Below are 12,309 nucleotides of genomic sequence, written 5' to 3' on the forward strand. Positions count from 1 at the left end.
TCTTGGGGGCTCTCTCGTGTGTACTGCAGCTGCCTGGACCTCCAGGCCCCCACCTCCCTCTCCCCACTCCCATAATCCACCTGAGTTTCCCTCCCCTGAATTGTGGCTTCGAGATCCGCCCAAGGCAGTGAACTGGGGCAGTTGCAGGGCTTGCGCCATTTGCTTCCCTCTCTCAGGTTTCATGGAGCTTTGTTGCCTTACGTCCAGTGTCCTGGAAGCCATCCCTTCCTATATCCCTCCATCAGGGTAGGAGTTCCCAGACCCGGGGCTATGCTTGTTTTCTCAGGTTGGTGCTACTCGAGAGCAGGCAAGACCTGGGCCTCCACCTCCCTCCTTACCCTCCTCTGGAAGCATGTTCCAACAGATACTCCAGTCCATGGCATTTTAGGCATGGTTCTTCTCCCCCAAGTACATGTTTGCCTTCAAATTAAGCAAACTCAATGAAGCTCCAGTACCTCTAGGTTGCCCTTTCTTCCCTAGATGGTTCCTTAGGCCACACATCCTCCAGGAAGTCTTCCTAGATGGAATGAGGTAGGTGATGCATCTCCTTACCACACTATCTGCCCATGAGATTATGAATCCTTCTTCTCTTGTTTGCTATTACCCCAGTGACCCCTCAGAAATCTTGCTCCTAGTCTTGAGTTTCCCCAGGAAGGTTTGTTTAATCAATCTTACTAGTTGTGGTAACATATAGGGTTTATAGTTCAAATAACTTTCAGAAATATTGATGGCCATATCCCTCTCACGATGGAGATTCACAGAGCATATTAAGATTTTAAAGCCTCCGATAAATATTGCAATAGAGAAACTTGTTTGCTGTGTCCACATATTTTCTAAATGTATTTAATCCCAGTGCTTTTATTTGCTTTCAGATCTCTCTGGAGTATTGTTTTTAGGAACACTAACCCAAATGCTCATGAATAAACGAGAGTTTTTCTTCTTCTCTGCCCTTCTCTTCCCAGGGTACACCAGATGAATGTGTTTTGAGCAAATGATTAAGAGAAAGCATTTGAAATCGTTCTCAACAGTGCATTCTGACTTTATCCATACAGGTCAGGCTGGTTTCTATGGGATCCTCCTGAGCCTGGCTCACTGCGCGTTCAGCCACCTCCTCCTACCCCTGTTCTCCGAACTGCACTTTAGTTCATTTGCTCCTATTTGGAATTGGTTTAATGTGACATGAGCAAGGCTGGGGGCACAAACACATAAGATCGCAGATGGAAAAGACAAGGACCATAGCATTGCCCAACTTTAGGGTCACCCTTCCCATCCCATCCTATGTGATGGGTGCTCCCCAGGAGCTGTGCAACTCACCAGCCCTAAGGAAAGGGCTGAAAGTAGTCACTCCATGGGCTTCCTCATTTCTACATCTCTGAGCACAGCACTGTTGCTCTGCTTGGAATGCCATTCTGCACGTTCTCCTGTCAAAATTCTATTCAAGTCTTAGCAAAATGTGACCTCAGTGAAACGATCCTGGGTTTCTCAGGAGGCATTAATGTCTTCCTTCTCTGTATTCCCACAGTCTTATCAGAGTCTGTCTTTGAACATGATTAGTTGTGTCCACACCTTTCTCCCTGACTGGAACATGTATTTCATGAAGACAGGGACTATGTCTTAACATTCTTGTATCCCTGGCTCTTAACACAGGACAGAGGCTCAGTGATTGTTTGAGAAAGAAGCGAATGACCTGAGATCCAGTGGAAACTCCAAAGATCAGACATCCTCAACCTTTCTGGAAAGGTCTTGAGTATAGCCTACAGGACTTCTTCAGGGACTCATGGCAGGCTGAGAAGGGAGGAAAGGAGTACAGGACATTAGGGTACATGTGTCAGCTCTGGACAAAGCCAGAAGCGCTGAGACTCAGTTCAATGTCCAGCTGTTCTGTTGATGTCATTGTGTTGCTTGACATTAAAACCCCATAGATAAATGCTCAGTGTGTTTGCAAAAGAGGACCTCTAGCATGCACACTTGCACACACTCAAGTGTACAGAGGGCAAGTTGGGAACACACAGGATTATCACATAAGGTCACATCCATGTGGAAGTGTGCAGATGTGCACTTGGATGGCCAGGCATGCAGAGATGCACGAGAGGCATATCCAGACACACCCACCACACAAGCTCAGCAATCCTGAGAGCCCAAGAGACACAGCAAGTGTGATTAACAGGTGTTAAAGGGCAGAGAAGTGAGAGCTCAGAACAAACACATGGTCTGTGTGTGTGTGTGTGTGTGTGTGTGTGTGCGCGCGCGTGCGCGCAGGCAGAGACAGTATCCTCCACAGTGAGGCTGAGCCTCCTGAGGGGAGACCATGCCTCGCCTGGGCTCAACCAGCGGGAGCAGGCGTTGCTTTCTCCTCACCTGCACATTCACTGAGGGCCCTGGATGAGTGTGGTTTCTGAGCTGGGTTCTCTCAGTGGGCCATTGCTCTCTCTCCCTTATAGATCTTTTGGGAAATCCTGGGGACGGAGAGCTTGTAACCTGGGGCCCCAGACTTCAGGTTTCAATCACTGGCAATCTCAGAGCCTGGCAGGCCTGGGAGGCGATCGGCAGCTCAATCCCAGCTGCGGCACCCCAGGGGCCGTGTCCTCTCAGGTTTCTTGGCATATTCTGAATCGCTAGGGAGTTGTTGAGAACCTGAGGTTTCCTCAGTAATTTACATCCTCCCTGGACAGGATCGCATGGCCCTGGACAAAGTCAGCTAACACTATCCCGGGGTAACTCGACCCCGGAGGTCCAGTAACAACGAGGGGAACAGTGCCAAAGATCACCCTGAACTCCGGCCGGCAGCACTGGGAGATCTGGGCCCCGCTGGAGGCCAGCAGCCCGAGGCCGGGTAAGCTCAGCAGTGGCCTTCCACTTGCTGGGAGATGGAGGGTAACTGGGGGGAGGAAGCCGGATGCTCTGGGAGGCCTGGGGGAAAACGGAGGCTCGGTGTGCCCAGCCCCGCAGGGCTGCTGAATGCGGTGGCTCTGGCATGCGCGCCCCATCCCTGCCCGTCTCTGCCGCTGTCTAAGCGGGAGTGTCTGCTGGGCATTCTTGCGCCTTGTCCTCCCACCTGTGCTCGGCCCGTCCCTCCCCCTGCCCCTGCCTGGGGCTCTAGAGTCCTCACCCCTCCTCTACCCTGGCTCCTCAGCATATAAACACACTCAGGACTTCTGAATCTTAACGTAAATCCCCTTCCGTCCCTCCAGTCGCCACCCCACCCACAGCCCCCCTGTTCCAGGGGCGGGGCCACGGGGATGGATGCACCCATAAAGCCTCCGGGGCAGATGCTTGTTCTAGAGGCAAACTCAGAATTTGTTATTCCCTCATGCAAAGGTTTTTAATACCTTCTCTGTCCCAGGAATTGAGGTATAAAGTCTGTACAATTAGGGCCCAAGGAGCTTGTGATTTCATGGCAAACAGAAACATAAACCAACCATTACGGATCCAGGTGCTAAGGGATATGGTTGAAATATGCCCAGAACGTTATGGGAACGCAGAGAGGGGAGGAGCAACTGGTTAGACACGCCTTTCTGGAGAACTGGGTTGGAACTGAGTGTTGAAGGCTGTGTAGCAAGTGGGTAGCAGAAAGTGGGTTTTGGCTATGGGACTCTTTAAGTGACAGGATTAACTGAAGCAGACCAGGGGACTCGTGACTAGAACATCTGGGTGGTGCTGGCTTCAGATCCCACAGAGACTGGCTTCTCTCCTCACGCTCACGTCTGCGTTTCTCCTTGTGTTGGACCCATTCTCTCCTAGTCAGTTAAGCTTCCTCTATGTTTCAGAGGGCATGGGGGGCGTGGCCACAGGAAGGTCCAGGCTTATGGCACCTCAGTTTCTTGGCCCCAGAAGAAAAAGAGAACTCTCCCAGCACCCATACATAAAATCCCAGAGGAGGGCTCTGGTTGGCCCAGCTTGGGTCATGTGCCAATCCTGGCCCAGTCACTGGGGGGGGGGACACTGCGCTTGACCAGGCCCGGATCTCCTAACCATCCCTGGGGTCTGGGGGAAGGATACTGTGATTGTGACTCTATCAAGGCCATACGGAATGAGAGAGTAAGCTACAGGAGGGGATGCTAGGAACACAAAAACAACAGATATTCAAAACAGAGAACTTTCTAGACAGAGAGAATCACATGTGCAAAATTCTACAACTGTGGAATTGTCTGGGAATTGCTGGTAGCTTTACATAGCTGGATCCTAGGATGAGGCTGGGTGAGTGACAAAGAAATAAACCTAACAAGAAGTATTTGGAGGGCTATATGTGCTAAACAACAGAGTTTGAATATTATCCTAAAAGCTATGGAGAATCTCTAAAATATGGTATGTCAGACATTTATATGATCAGATTCACATATTTGGGGGAAAAAAAGTCCTTTAGCCCACAGACTGGTTCTCTTCCTTTCTTCCATATTTCAGTTAATGGCATCCCTGTTCTCCCAGTTGCATGAGCTAGAGCTCCAGGGGCACCTTAGGGTCACCTCCCTCAGCCCATCCTCCCTGCACCCCTCTTCGTTAGCCATTCCCTTCCACCCAGCTGCATTACCTATGTTCAGGCCAGGGCTACTGTGGTGGGCCCTGTAACTCTAGACCAGGGCACCCACACTTCCAGGGAGGAGGATTCTGCACCCCAGCAAGGCTGGGTCAGACCTGGTTCTCTCACAGCGGCCGTCCCCCGGCACTGAAACTGTGAACCATCCGGCTCCGATCATCTGCTCCGCGTCTGAGGGCTCTGTGGGTGCCTAGGAGCATGAGGCCTGTTTCTCCTCTCTTACCCCAGCTGCACGATGGTGTCTGGTATGCTACAGACACTGGGCAAATGTTTGTTGGTTAACGAAAAGACAGTGAACAAATGAACCCTACCTCCTGCCACTAGGATAGGCATATATAAGTGCACCCGGCCTGGAAAGAGAAAATTCTAAGGCCTTAGTTTAGCACTTTGAAACAAAGGTGTTTTCCTCATCAACTTCTAATGCTCATGGATTGTTCTCTGTGCTTCTAGCTCCCTTCTCACTTCCCCTCTCTGCAGGCCAGTCACAGCTGTGCCACGAGGGAATCAGCTGTCAGGCCCCAGGTGAGCCCTGAGCCAGGGAGGGGGGGTCCTATCAGAGCATGGGCACCACATGATCGGAAAGAGCCAAAGCCAGTTCTCCAGAAGAGGCAGGAGAGCAGGACAGATGAGGCTCATTCTTGGCCTCCCGCACCCACCTCCGCCTCTGCCTCCCAAGGTGTGTATGTGAAGGGAATACACCTGTGTAGGGAAAGCCTGCTGATGCGGGAATTTAAAGCTGGGATCTATTCCCACCCAGTAGCTACGTGACCACAGGCCAGTTAACTTCTCTCCAGACCCTGATTCCCAATTTATAAAAAAGGAGTAACAATACCTGTCTTTCTTTCTCCAGAGGGTGCTGTGACCATAGGTGGAGTGGAGGACTGACCCCCAAATCCATATTAGGTCAGAATGTGACCTAATAGGGAAGAGTATTTGCAGAGAGAATTAAGGATCTTGAGATGAAATCACCCTGGGCTCAGGGTAGGCCCTAAATCCAGTGACTGGTGTCCTTGTAAAAAGACACATAGAGAAAAGGCCATGTGGAGATTGAGGCAGAGACTGGTCTGAGCATCTACAAGCCAAGGGGAGCCGAGGACTGCGGAAGCCACCAGAGGACAGGAGAGAGGAACAGGGTGGCATCTCCTGCAGGAAAAAAAAGGCTGCTGACGCCTTGGACTGGGGCTTCTGGCCTCCTGAACTGTGAGGGAATTTGTTGCTGCCGTTTTAAGCCATTCCGTTGGTGGTGGTTTGTCACAGCAGCCCTAGGGGATGAATACCTAAGGCAAGGTGAACAATACACAGCATCTGGGGACAGAGGATGTCACTACAATAGGCACAGCGATGACACAGGCACCTACTGAACTCAGAGTTATTCAGCCAGTTCTGTGCTGCCCAGCTCTGTCCCTGTCATGCTGCCACAGCCACCTCTCATCTGTGCAGAGCGGCCTGCCGTGGGGCAATGCCCCTTGAGCTCACAGGCAGCAGTGAAGTGGGCTCAGTGGCAGCCATACTGTGTAGAGTTCTTGCTCATGCGCTACCACTGCTCTGATCGCCCCACAAGTACCCTGCATGCTAGGTGTCCTTCCGAGCACAACGACTAGTAGTTGGCATGAATGAAGCTGGCGGGCTCTGGAGCCCAGCACTGAAGACCTCACCTGCTGCCTCGGGACAATGGGGGCCCCCCTTCCTGATGTATCAGGCATAGCCCAGCAGTTCCCAAGCCTTGGGCTTCCAGCCCATCCTCCTCCCCCAATCTCCCGCCCATTCTCCAAGGCCACAAAAGCTCCAGAATCCCCATGTTCTCTAATCTCACTCCCCAGGCCAGGCCCTGCCTTTGGTCTCACTGGATATCCAGCCCCAAAGGGACAATCTTTGAAATAAGGAAAACGAGCTGGTTGGAAATGTGAACCTGCTATTACCCAGCTCAGGTACCTTGTGGTCACATTCCAACTGGGCCCTTCCGTCTTGGTCTCTTTGATCCACTTCCTACACAGCAGCCAGGTGTCCCCAGATCTCATCAATCAGTTTCATTGCTCTGCTGAAAACCTTCCAATGGCTTCCACGGATCTCAGAATAAAGCCTGAGTCCTTGTGTGGCCCATAGGGGCCCTCCCTGTGACCTGTCCCACCACCTCCCAGCCATGCCCCCGGTGTCCCCACCCCTTGGAATGGCTGCTCCAGTCTTGTCATGCAGATCTCCCTCGACCACCCTCCCTCCCAGTCACAGGCTACCCATCTCCCTGTCTCATTTTCGTGGCACTCATCATAAACAAATTATAGCCCTTTCACACTATTAGAGGTAGGTGGTTATGTCCTATAAAGTCACCATAAACAGTGAATTCACACCTAAGAGCTACTGGGGAAACACAGGTTTAGGTAACTTTGAACCTCTGGCCACGGCATTTTCATCAACCCATCAATACCCAGCCTCATTTCATGGTGGTGGCCTCACAGCACTCGTGTCTTCTATAAGCCATTTCACAGCCATCTTGCACTTAGGAAACTAGACCAACTATACTTCAGCGCTATGCTTCTAGGACATTTTGCACAGCAAAATCACCAACAGAAACACTCATGCAAACAACGGCCCCCACACCATGGCACTTCAGAGGGTGCACAAAGGGGCCAGGTTGAGTATAGGAGCTGAGATGGTAAGCTTCTGCCTTGTCTGGGAAGGTGCACATTAAACAACTTCAAATCGTTGCCGTTCTGTACTGGTCCCTGAATGACTCCAAAAGTGCCGGATGTATTGATTCTTGGGTGAGCAAGTAGGTGAGTTTGCAAAGGTGGAATCTGCAAATAAGGAGGATCTGCTGTATTTTTCATTGTTTTCTATTTCTCTTGACTGGAATATACACTCCAGGACACGGCGTCTGTTTTGTCCAATACAGTATCCCCAGCACTAGGCACAGTGGCTGGCACGTGGTTGGCCCTCTGTCCATATTTGTTGACTGAAAGTAAAAGGAAGAAAGGAAGGATGAAGGGAGAAAGGCAGGCAGGCAGGAAGGGAGGACAAAGAATCAAGTCCAGGTTCCTTTCCACTCCCGGTTACTGGTGATGATGGTGCAGGGGCCACCTGCTCCCAGAGAGGCCACAGGGCCACAAGCCTCCTCGTCCCTTCCCAGCCCTCCCAGCAGTGAAGCTCATCTTCTCTGGGCAGCAGAGCCTGGCACTCCTCCCTCTATCCTCATCTGTGTGGCCTGTCTCTCCAGTGCGGGGTCTGCATGTGCCACGTGCTCAGGAAGTCAGTGGCCTCCTGTTTGGAAAGACTGCCAGTCCTTGCTTTACACTTTCTCATCCATCTCCATCCACCCAGGAGCTTCTTGGGGTTGGTGGGGAAACACGTCACCTTCTTCCTGTGCCCACTCCCCCCCCACCTGCTGTCTGGTTCCCGGAGCACACTCCTACTCTGGGCTCAGCTCCCCAACCTACTGAAAGTCGATGATCAGATTCTCCTTTATTCTCCCTGGAGACTCTTCTGGAAGAGGAAAGTAGGGAGCTGTCTGACCTCTCATTTTGGCTGCCTGGAGGCACTCGCATCTCCCTCTGATTAGCTTCTATTTGGGCCTCCCCCAGGTGGAGTGGAAAGTGGACTGGGCCGAGAGTCAGAAACCCTGGCTTGTGATATCAGACCTACCACCAACCAGCTGCGTGACCTCGGGGATCACCTACCCACCCAAGCCAGCGTTTCCTCATTTATTTAAAAAAGAGCATAAGATCACTTACAATCTTGTCTTTTGTGATGATCAAATAAAAAGTGTTTAGTGCTGTGTGAACTGTAATGTTCCCTTCCATGGCACATGTTATCAGTGTTCTTTTATCCCTGGCTCTCCTGTAAAAGAAATACTGGATTGTAAGTGGTTTAATCCATGAAGATGTTCCTTGTCTCACACATCGAGACGCCTGGAGGGAATTTCAAGATTCAGCACTCTGACAACGCCCAGGCCGCGGGTCAGCTAACCCTCCAGGCTGCTTCTCTCGGCTTCCTCTCTCTAGATGGTGGCAGCCGCTCCAAGCCTTAGCCTCTCACATCAACAGCTAAGCAGACGGCGGGGGCAGCAGGGGCCTGGTAAGAAGCGTGAGCCGGTTGTTACCCAGCTCAGATACTGAATGTCAGGCGGGATGGCGTAAGGCTCTGGAGGACTTGCGGATGGGGAGGAGGGAGGAGGCTCTCTTGTCTCTCTTTTCTTTCTTGAGAAGGAAAATCCTTCTCAGAAGCCCCCAGCCGACTGCCCCTCAGATTCTGTTGCCAGGACTGGATCATGCTACTAAGCTGATCACTGGTACAGAACGAGATCCTAAGCCAATCAAGGTCCATCCTGGTTCACGGTAGTGGGAGGGCCCTCGGACACAGGGTTTCCCCAGCACAGCCGGCAGGGGCGCCGAGATCCCCGGCGGTCCTGCCCCTCACTTCCCCTGGCCTCTTCCTCAGCCCCCTGCAGCCCCCGGCCGGCCTCCCGCCGCCTCACTGCGGCCTCTGTGCTTAGGCCCTGTCCTGCCCCTTCCTTCTGGATCCTGCCATCCCTCCGGAGACTTCCTGCCATTTTCTTCTTCTTTATCGGGGACTCAAAGTCCACTCCCTTCCCTCCTGTGCCTTTTTTCTTCCCCACAATGACTTTATACAACAGCCACCACTGTGATGGTGACAGCTACCCGTACCCCAGGCTAGTAAAAATTTGAGTCCTCTTTGTGCTCTGACTTTCTCAAGAGATCCAGAAAACATTCTGGGGTCTTATCTGTGCTTCCAAGTCCGCACTAGGCCTGCTGGGCGGATGCCTGCTGTGGAATCAAGTCAGGGAGCCTTTTTCTCAGTAACGATCCCCAGCATTTACACGGCACTTGAGCATCTAGCTTGCCCTTGCTTGGACCTGTGGACTCTAGCTTGACCTTCACGAGAACCCGGGAAGCAGACAGGGCAGGCACACAAGGCTTCAGGAAATCAGAGCTTGCCCAAGGCTGCAGAGCTCAGAGGAGCTGGGTCCGGGGGAGAATTCCTGGCTCCGGCTGGGATCGGGGGCCCCTTCCATTGCACCACAACCCCGGACAACTCACAACTGGCCTATATGAGCGTCCAGTTTAGATTCCAGACAAGCAGGACTTTGCCAAGCTAGCAAGTTCCTAATAACAAAGTCCACTCTGTGTGCCAGGAAGCGAGCATAGGAACTAGGTCTAATGCCATGCCGGCACAGGGCAGCAAACAATGGTCATTATATGTTACATTTACATAAAACTCCATTGGCTTGAAAATCCCACTCACAGAGGCTGTTTCATTTGATCTCTGAACCCTGTGAGTGGACCTGACAGGGCCGATTACCGGCAGACGGGCGCTGAGGAAATGTGACCTCGCGGGCTAGAAAGCAGCTGAGCGGGGACCTCACCCTCACATTGCCCCGTCCCTGGGGTCTTCCCCATCAGCGATTAATAACAACCGTAAACTTGCCCTTCTGCTCCCAGGTTCAGGGGTTTTGGCCTGCTCAACTCATCAACCAGTCTCTCAGAACAACGTGGGAGGCAATCAGGGCCTAGAAAGTGGTTCCGAGGAAATGCGGCCGAGGGAAGAGGGCCTTGCGGAGGGGAGGAAAGCCTTGGCAAGAGGGTCAGAGCAGGCCCGCTGAGCCAGCAGGATGGCCAGCAGGACAGCCTCCAGTCAGCTGCCAGGTGGGACCCCCAGTGATTCTGCCCAGAAGGGGTTCAGCAGCAGGGTGACGGGGGCTCCAGTGCTCTCCTGCAAGCCCACTGCATAACTCTGAATCCTTCCCTGGGCTGAGCAGCTCCTCCTCCAGGAAGCCTCCAGGGATTAACTCCCACCTGGAACACTCCAGCATGGACACAGCCAATCTCTGTGATGCTGTCTGGGGCATGTCAACATTCTGCTTTACGGGTGACAGAGCTCGCGTCCTTCCTCCCATCCTCGCTCCTTCTCCAGGGCGCTCAGTGCCAACAGCCGACTGACCCCACCCCACTGTCCCCTCTCCTGTCCTCTGGCGTTGATTCTGTGGTGGGACTGGGCAGGGGTGGGGAAGAGGGTAGCTCAAAGAATAAACAAGTGCAGTCAGTGAGGAAAGAGAAAGGAGGAACAAAGAAATCCACAGACAGTGCAAATCACATTTGTCCACAGATCTTGCCACCCCTGCCCCCGTGTTTTGCTGGGTGCTGGTCCCCAGGGAAACCTGGTGGCCTCTGCACAGACATCCAAGCTGTCCCTCGCTATACTCCTGGGCCCACTGTTTTCAGCTGCCACGGTGCAGACAGCTGGGTTCCTGAAGACTCACCCTCACCCTGGGCCCGACCCACCTCAAGCACAGGACCTGAGTCTGTCTGCTTTGAGTATCAGGGCTCCTGCAGTTCTGGGAGCCTCTCCCACCCACTGCAGGGGCAGCCCCTACCCAATGGGGGACAGGTGGCGGTGGGGCCTGCCCAGCCCCCTGCAGTGAGCTCCCAGTGCCTTCCCAGCCTCAGTAATGCCCCTGCTGTGGGCTTCTCCCTGCTGTCTGCTCCCTGCTCATTCCAGGACTCGCTCATCTCCCAAATAAATTACCTGCCCCCAGAGCCTTTGCTTCAGAGGGAACCCCAACTAAGACACCCTTCATCTGGATGGGGGCACGGTCATCTCTGCTTGTCTGAGCGGAAGCTCCCAGCAACCTTGCCCACTTCTCAGGTGGGTTTGGTGTGGTTCTACTAAGGGCAGTAAAGGAGGAGGAGCTACAGTCTGGTGATGCCCTTACATTCCTGTAGCTGGTCCCCCTGCACCTGCTCCCCTCTCTGGGTAATTGTTCAGAACCCTCCGGGACAAGAGTACATCACAGCGGCTAAGGGCACAGGCTCTGAGGCCAGGCTGCCTGCATCTGAATCCTGGCTCTGCCACCACTAGTTGGGGGAGGTCTTGGGCAAGTCACTTAAATTCTGTGCGTCCTTCCATACCTCTGGAAAATGGTGGCAATAACCCCACCACCTCATGGGGGTGCTGTGAAGGTGGGGGTGCGTGTGAAGCGCCTGGAGCAGAGCCTGGTGCCGGAAATGCTGACCGTGTCTGCTCCCCAGATCCTCCTCCAGGAGAGCTCCCTGCCTTGGGAGGGGCACAGAGCAGGGACCCTAGGACCTCAGGGCCGGTCTCCTTTCCATTCCTCATTTCCTCCTCGGTGGTCCTGGTGGCCAGGCTGACTTCATAAATGTGGGACCCACACTTGTATTAATGCTCTGCTGTCTCCATCTTGACATTCTTAAAATGGTTCAACCAGGGGCTCTGCATTTCATTTTTCCTTGAGTCCCACAAAGGAACTACGTGACCAGTCCTGCCTGGTGGCTTGAACCCGGGGAAGGGCAAACGATGAGAGCAAAATGACCCCTGTCCTCGGGCCAGGCTGAGCTCACTGTGTCCTCCCTCCTCTGAGCACACCAGCGATCGCAGTCACAGTGGGAGCCTTCATCACAGATGCCTGACTGCCATGGGGGAACAGGCCCTCGGGGCCAGCTGGTCAATCCCCACCTACCCACCCCTGGCACACGCTCGCCTGCCTCTTCGTGAATTCTCCTAGTGACAAGAAAGGACCCATTTCATTGTTGCTTCTAACTGTGACTGCCCCTCACTCTAGCGGCGCAATTGAAGGTTCTTCAAACCTGTCCACAGGCTTACCTCGTTGCATTCTCACCAGCCTGCTGTGCAACTTGCATTTCCTAAGGCGTAGAAATTGAAGAAAGCATAACTTCCAGATTAGCAGGTTTGCCGCCCTGCTCAGCCTCCCCCCTTCCTCCTACCGCCAATTGCAACCTCACTTC

This window comes from Manis pentadactyla, chromosome 9 (genome assembly GCF_030020395.1).
Source record: "Manis pentadactyla isolate mManPen7 chromosome 9, mManPen7.hap1, whole genome shotgun sequence".
Classification (NCBI taxonomy): Eukaryota; Metazoa; Chordata; class Mammalia; order Pholidota; family Manidae; genus Manis; species Manis pentadactyla.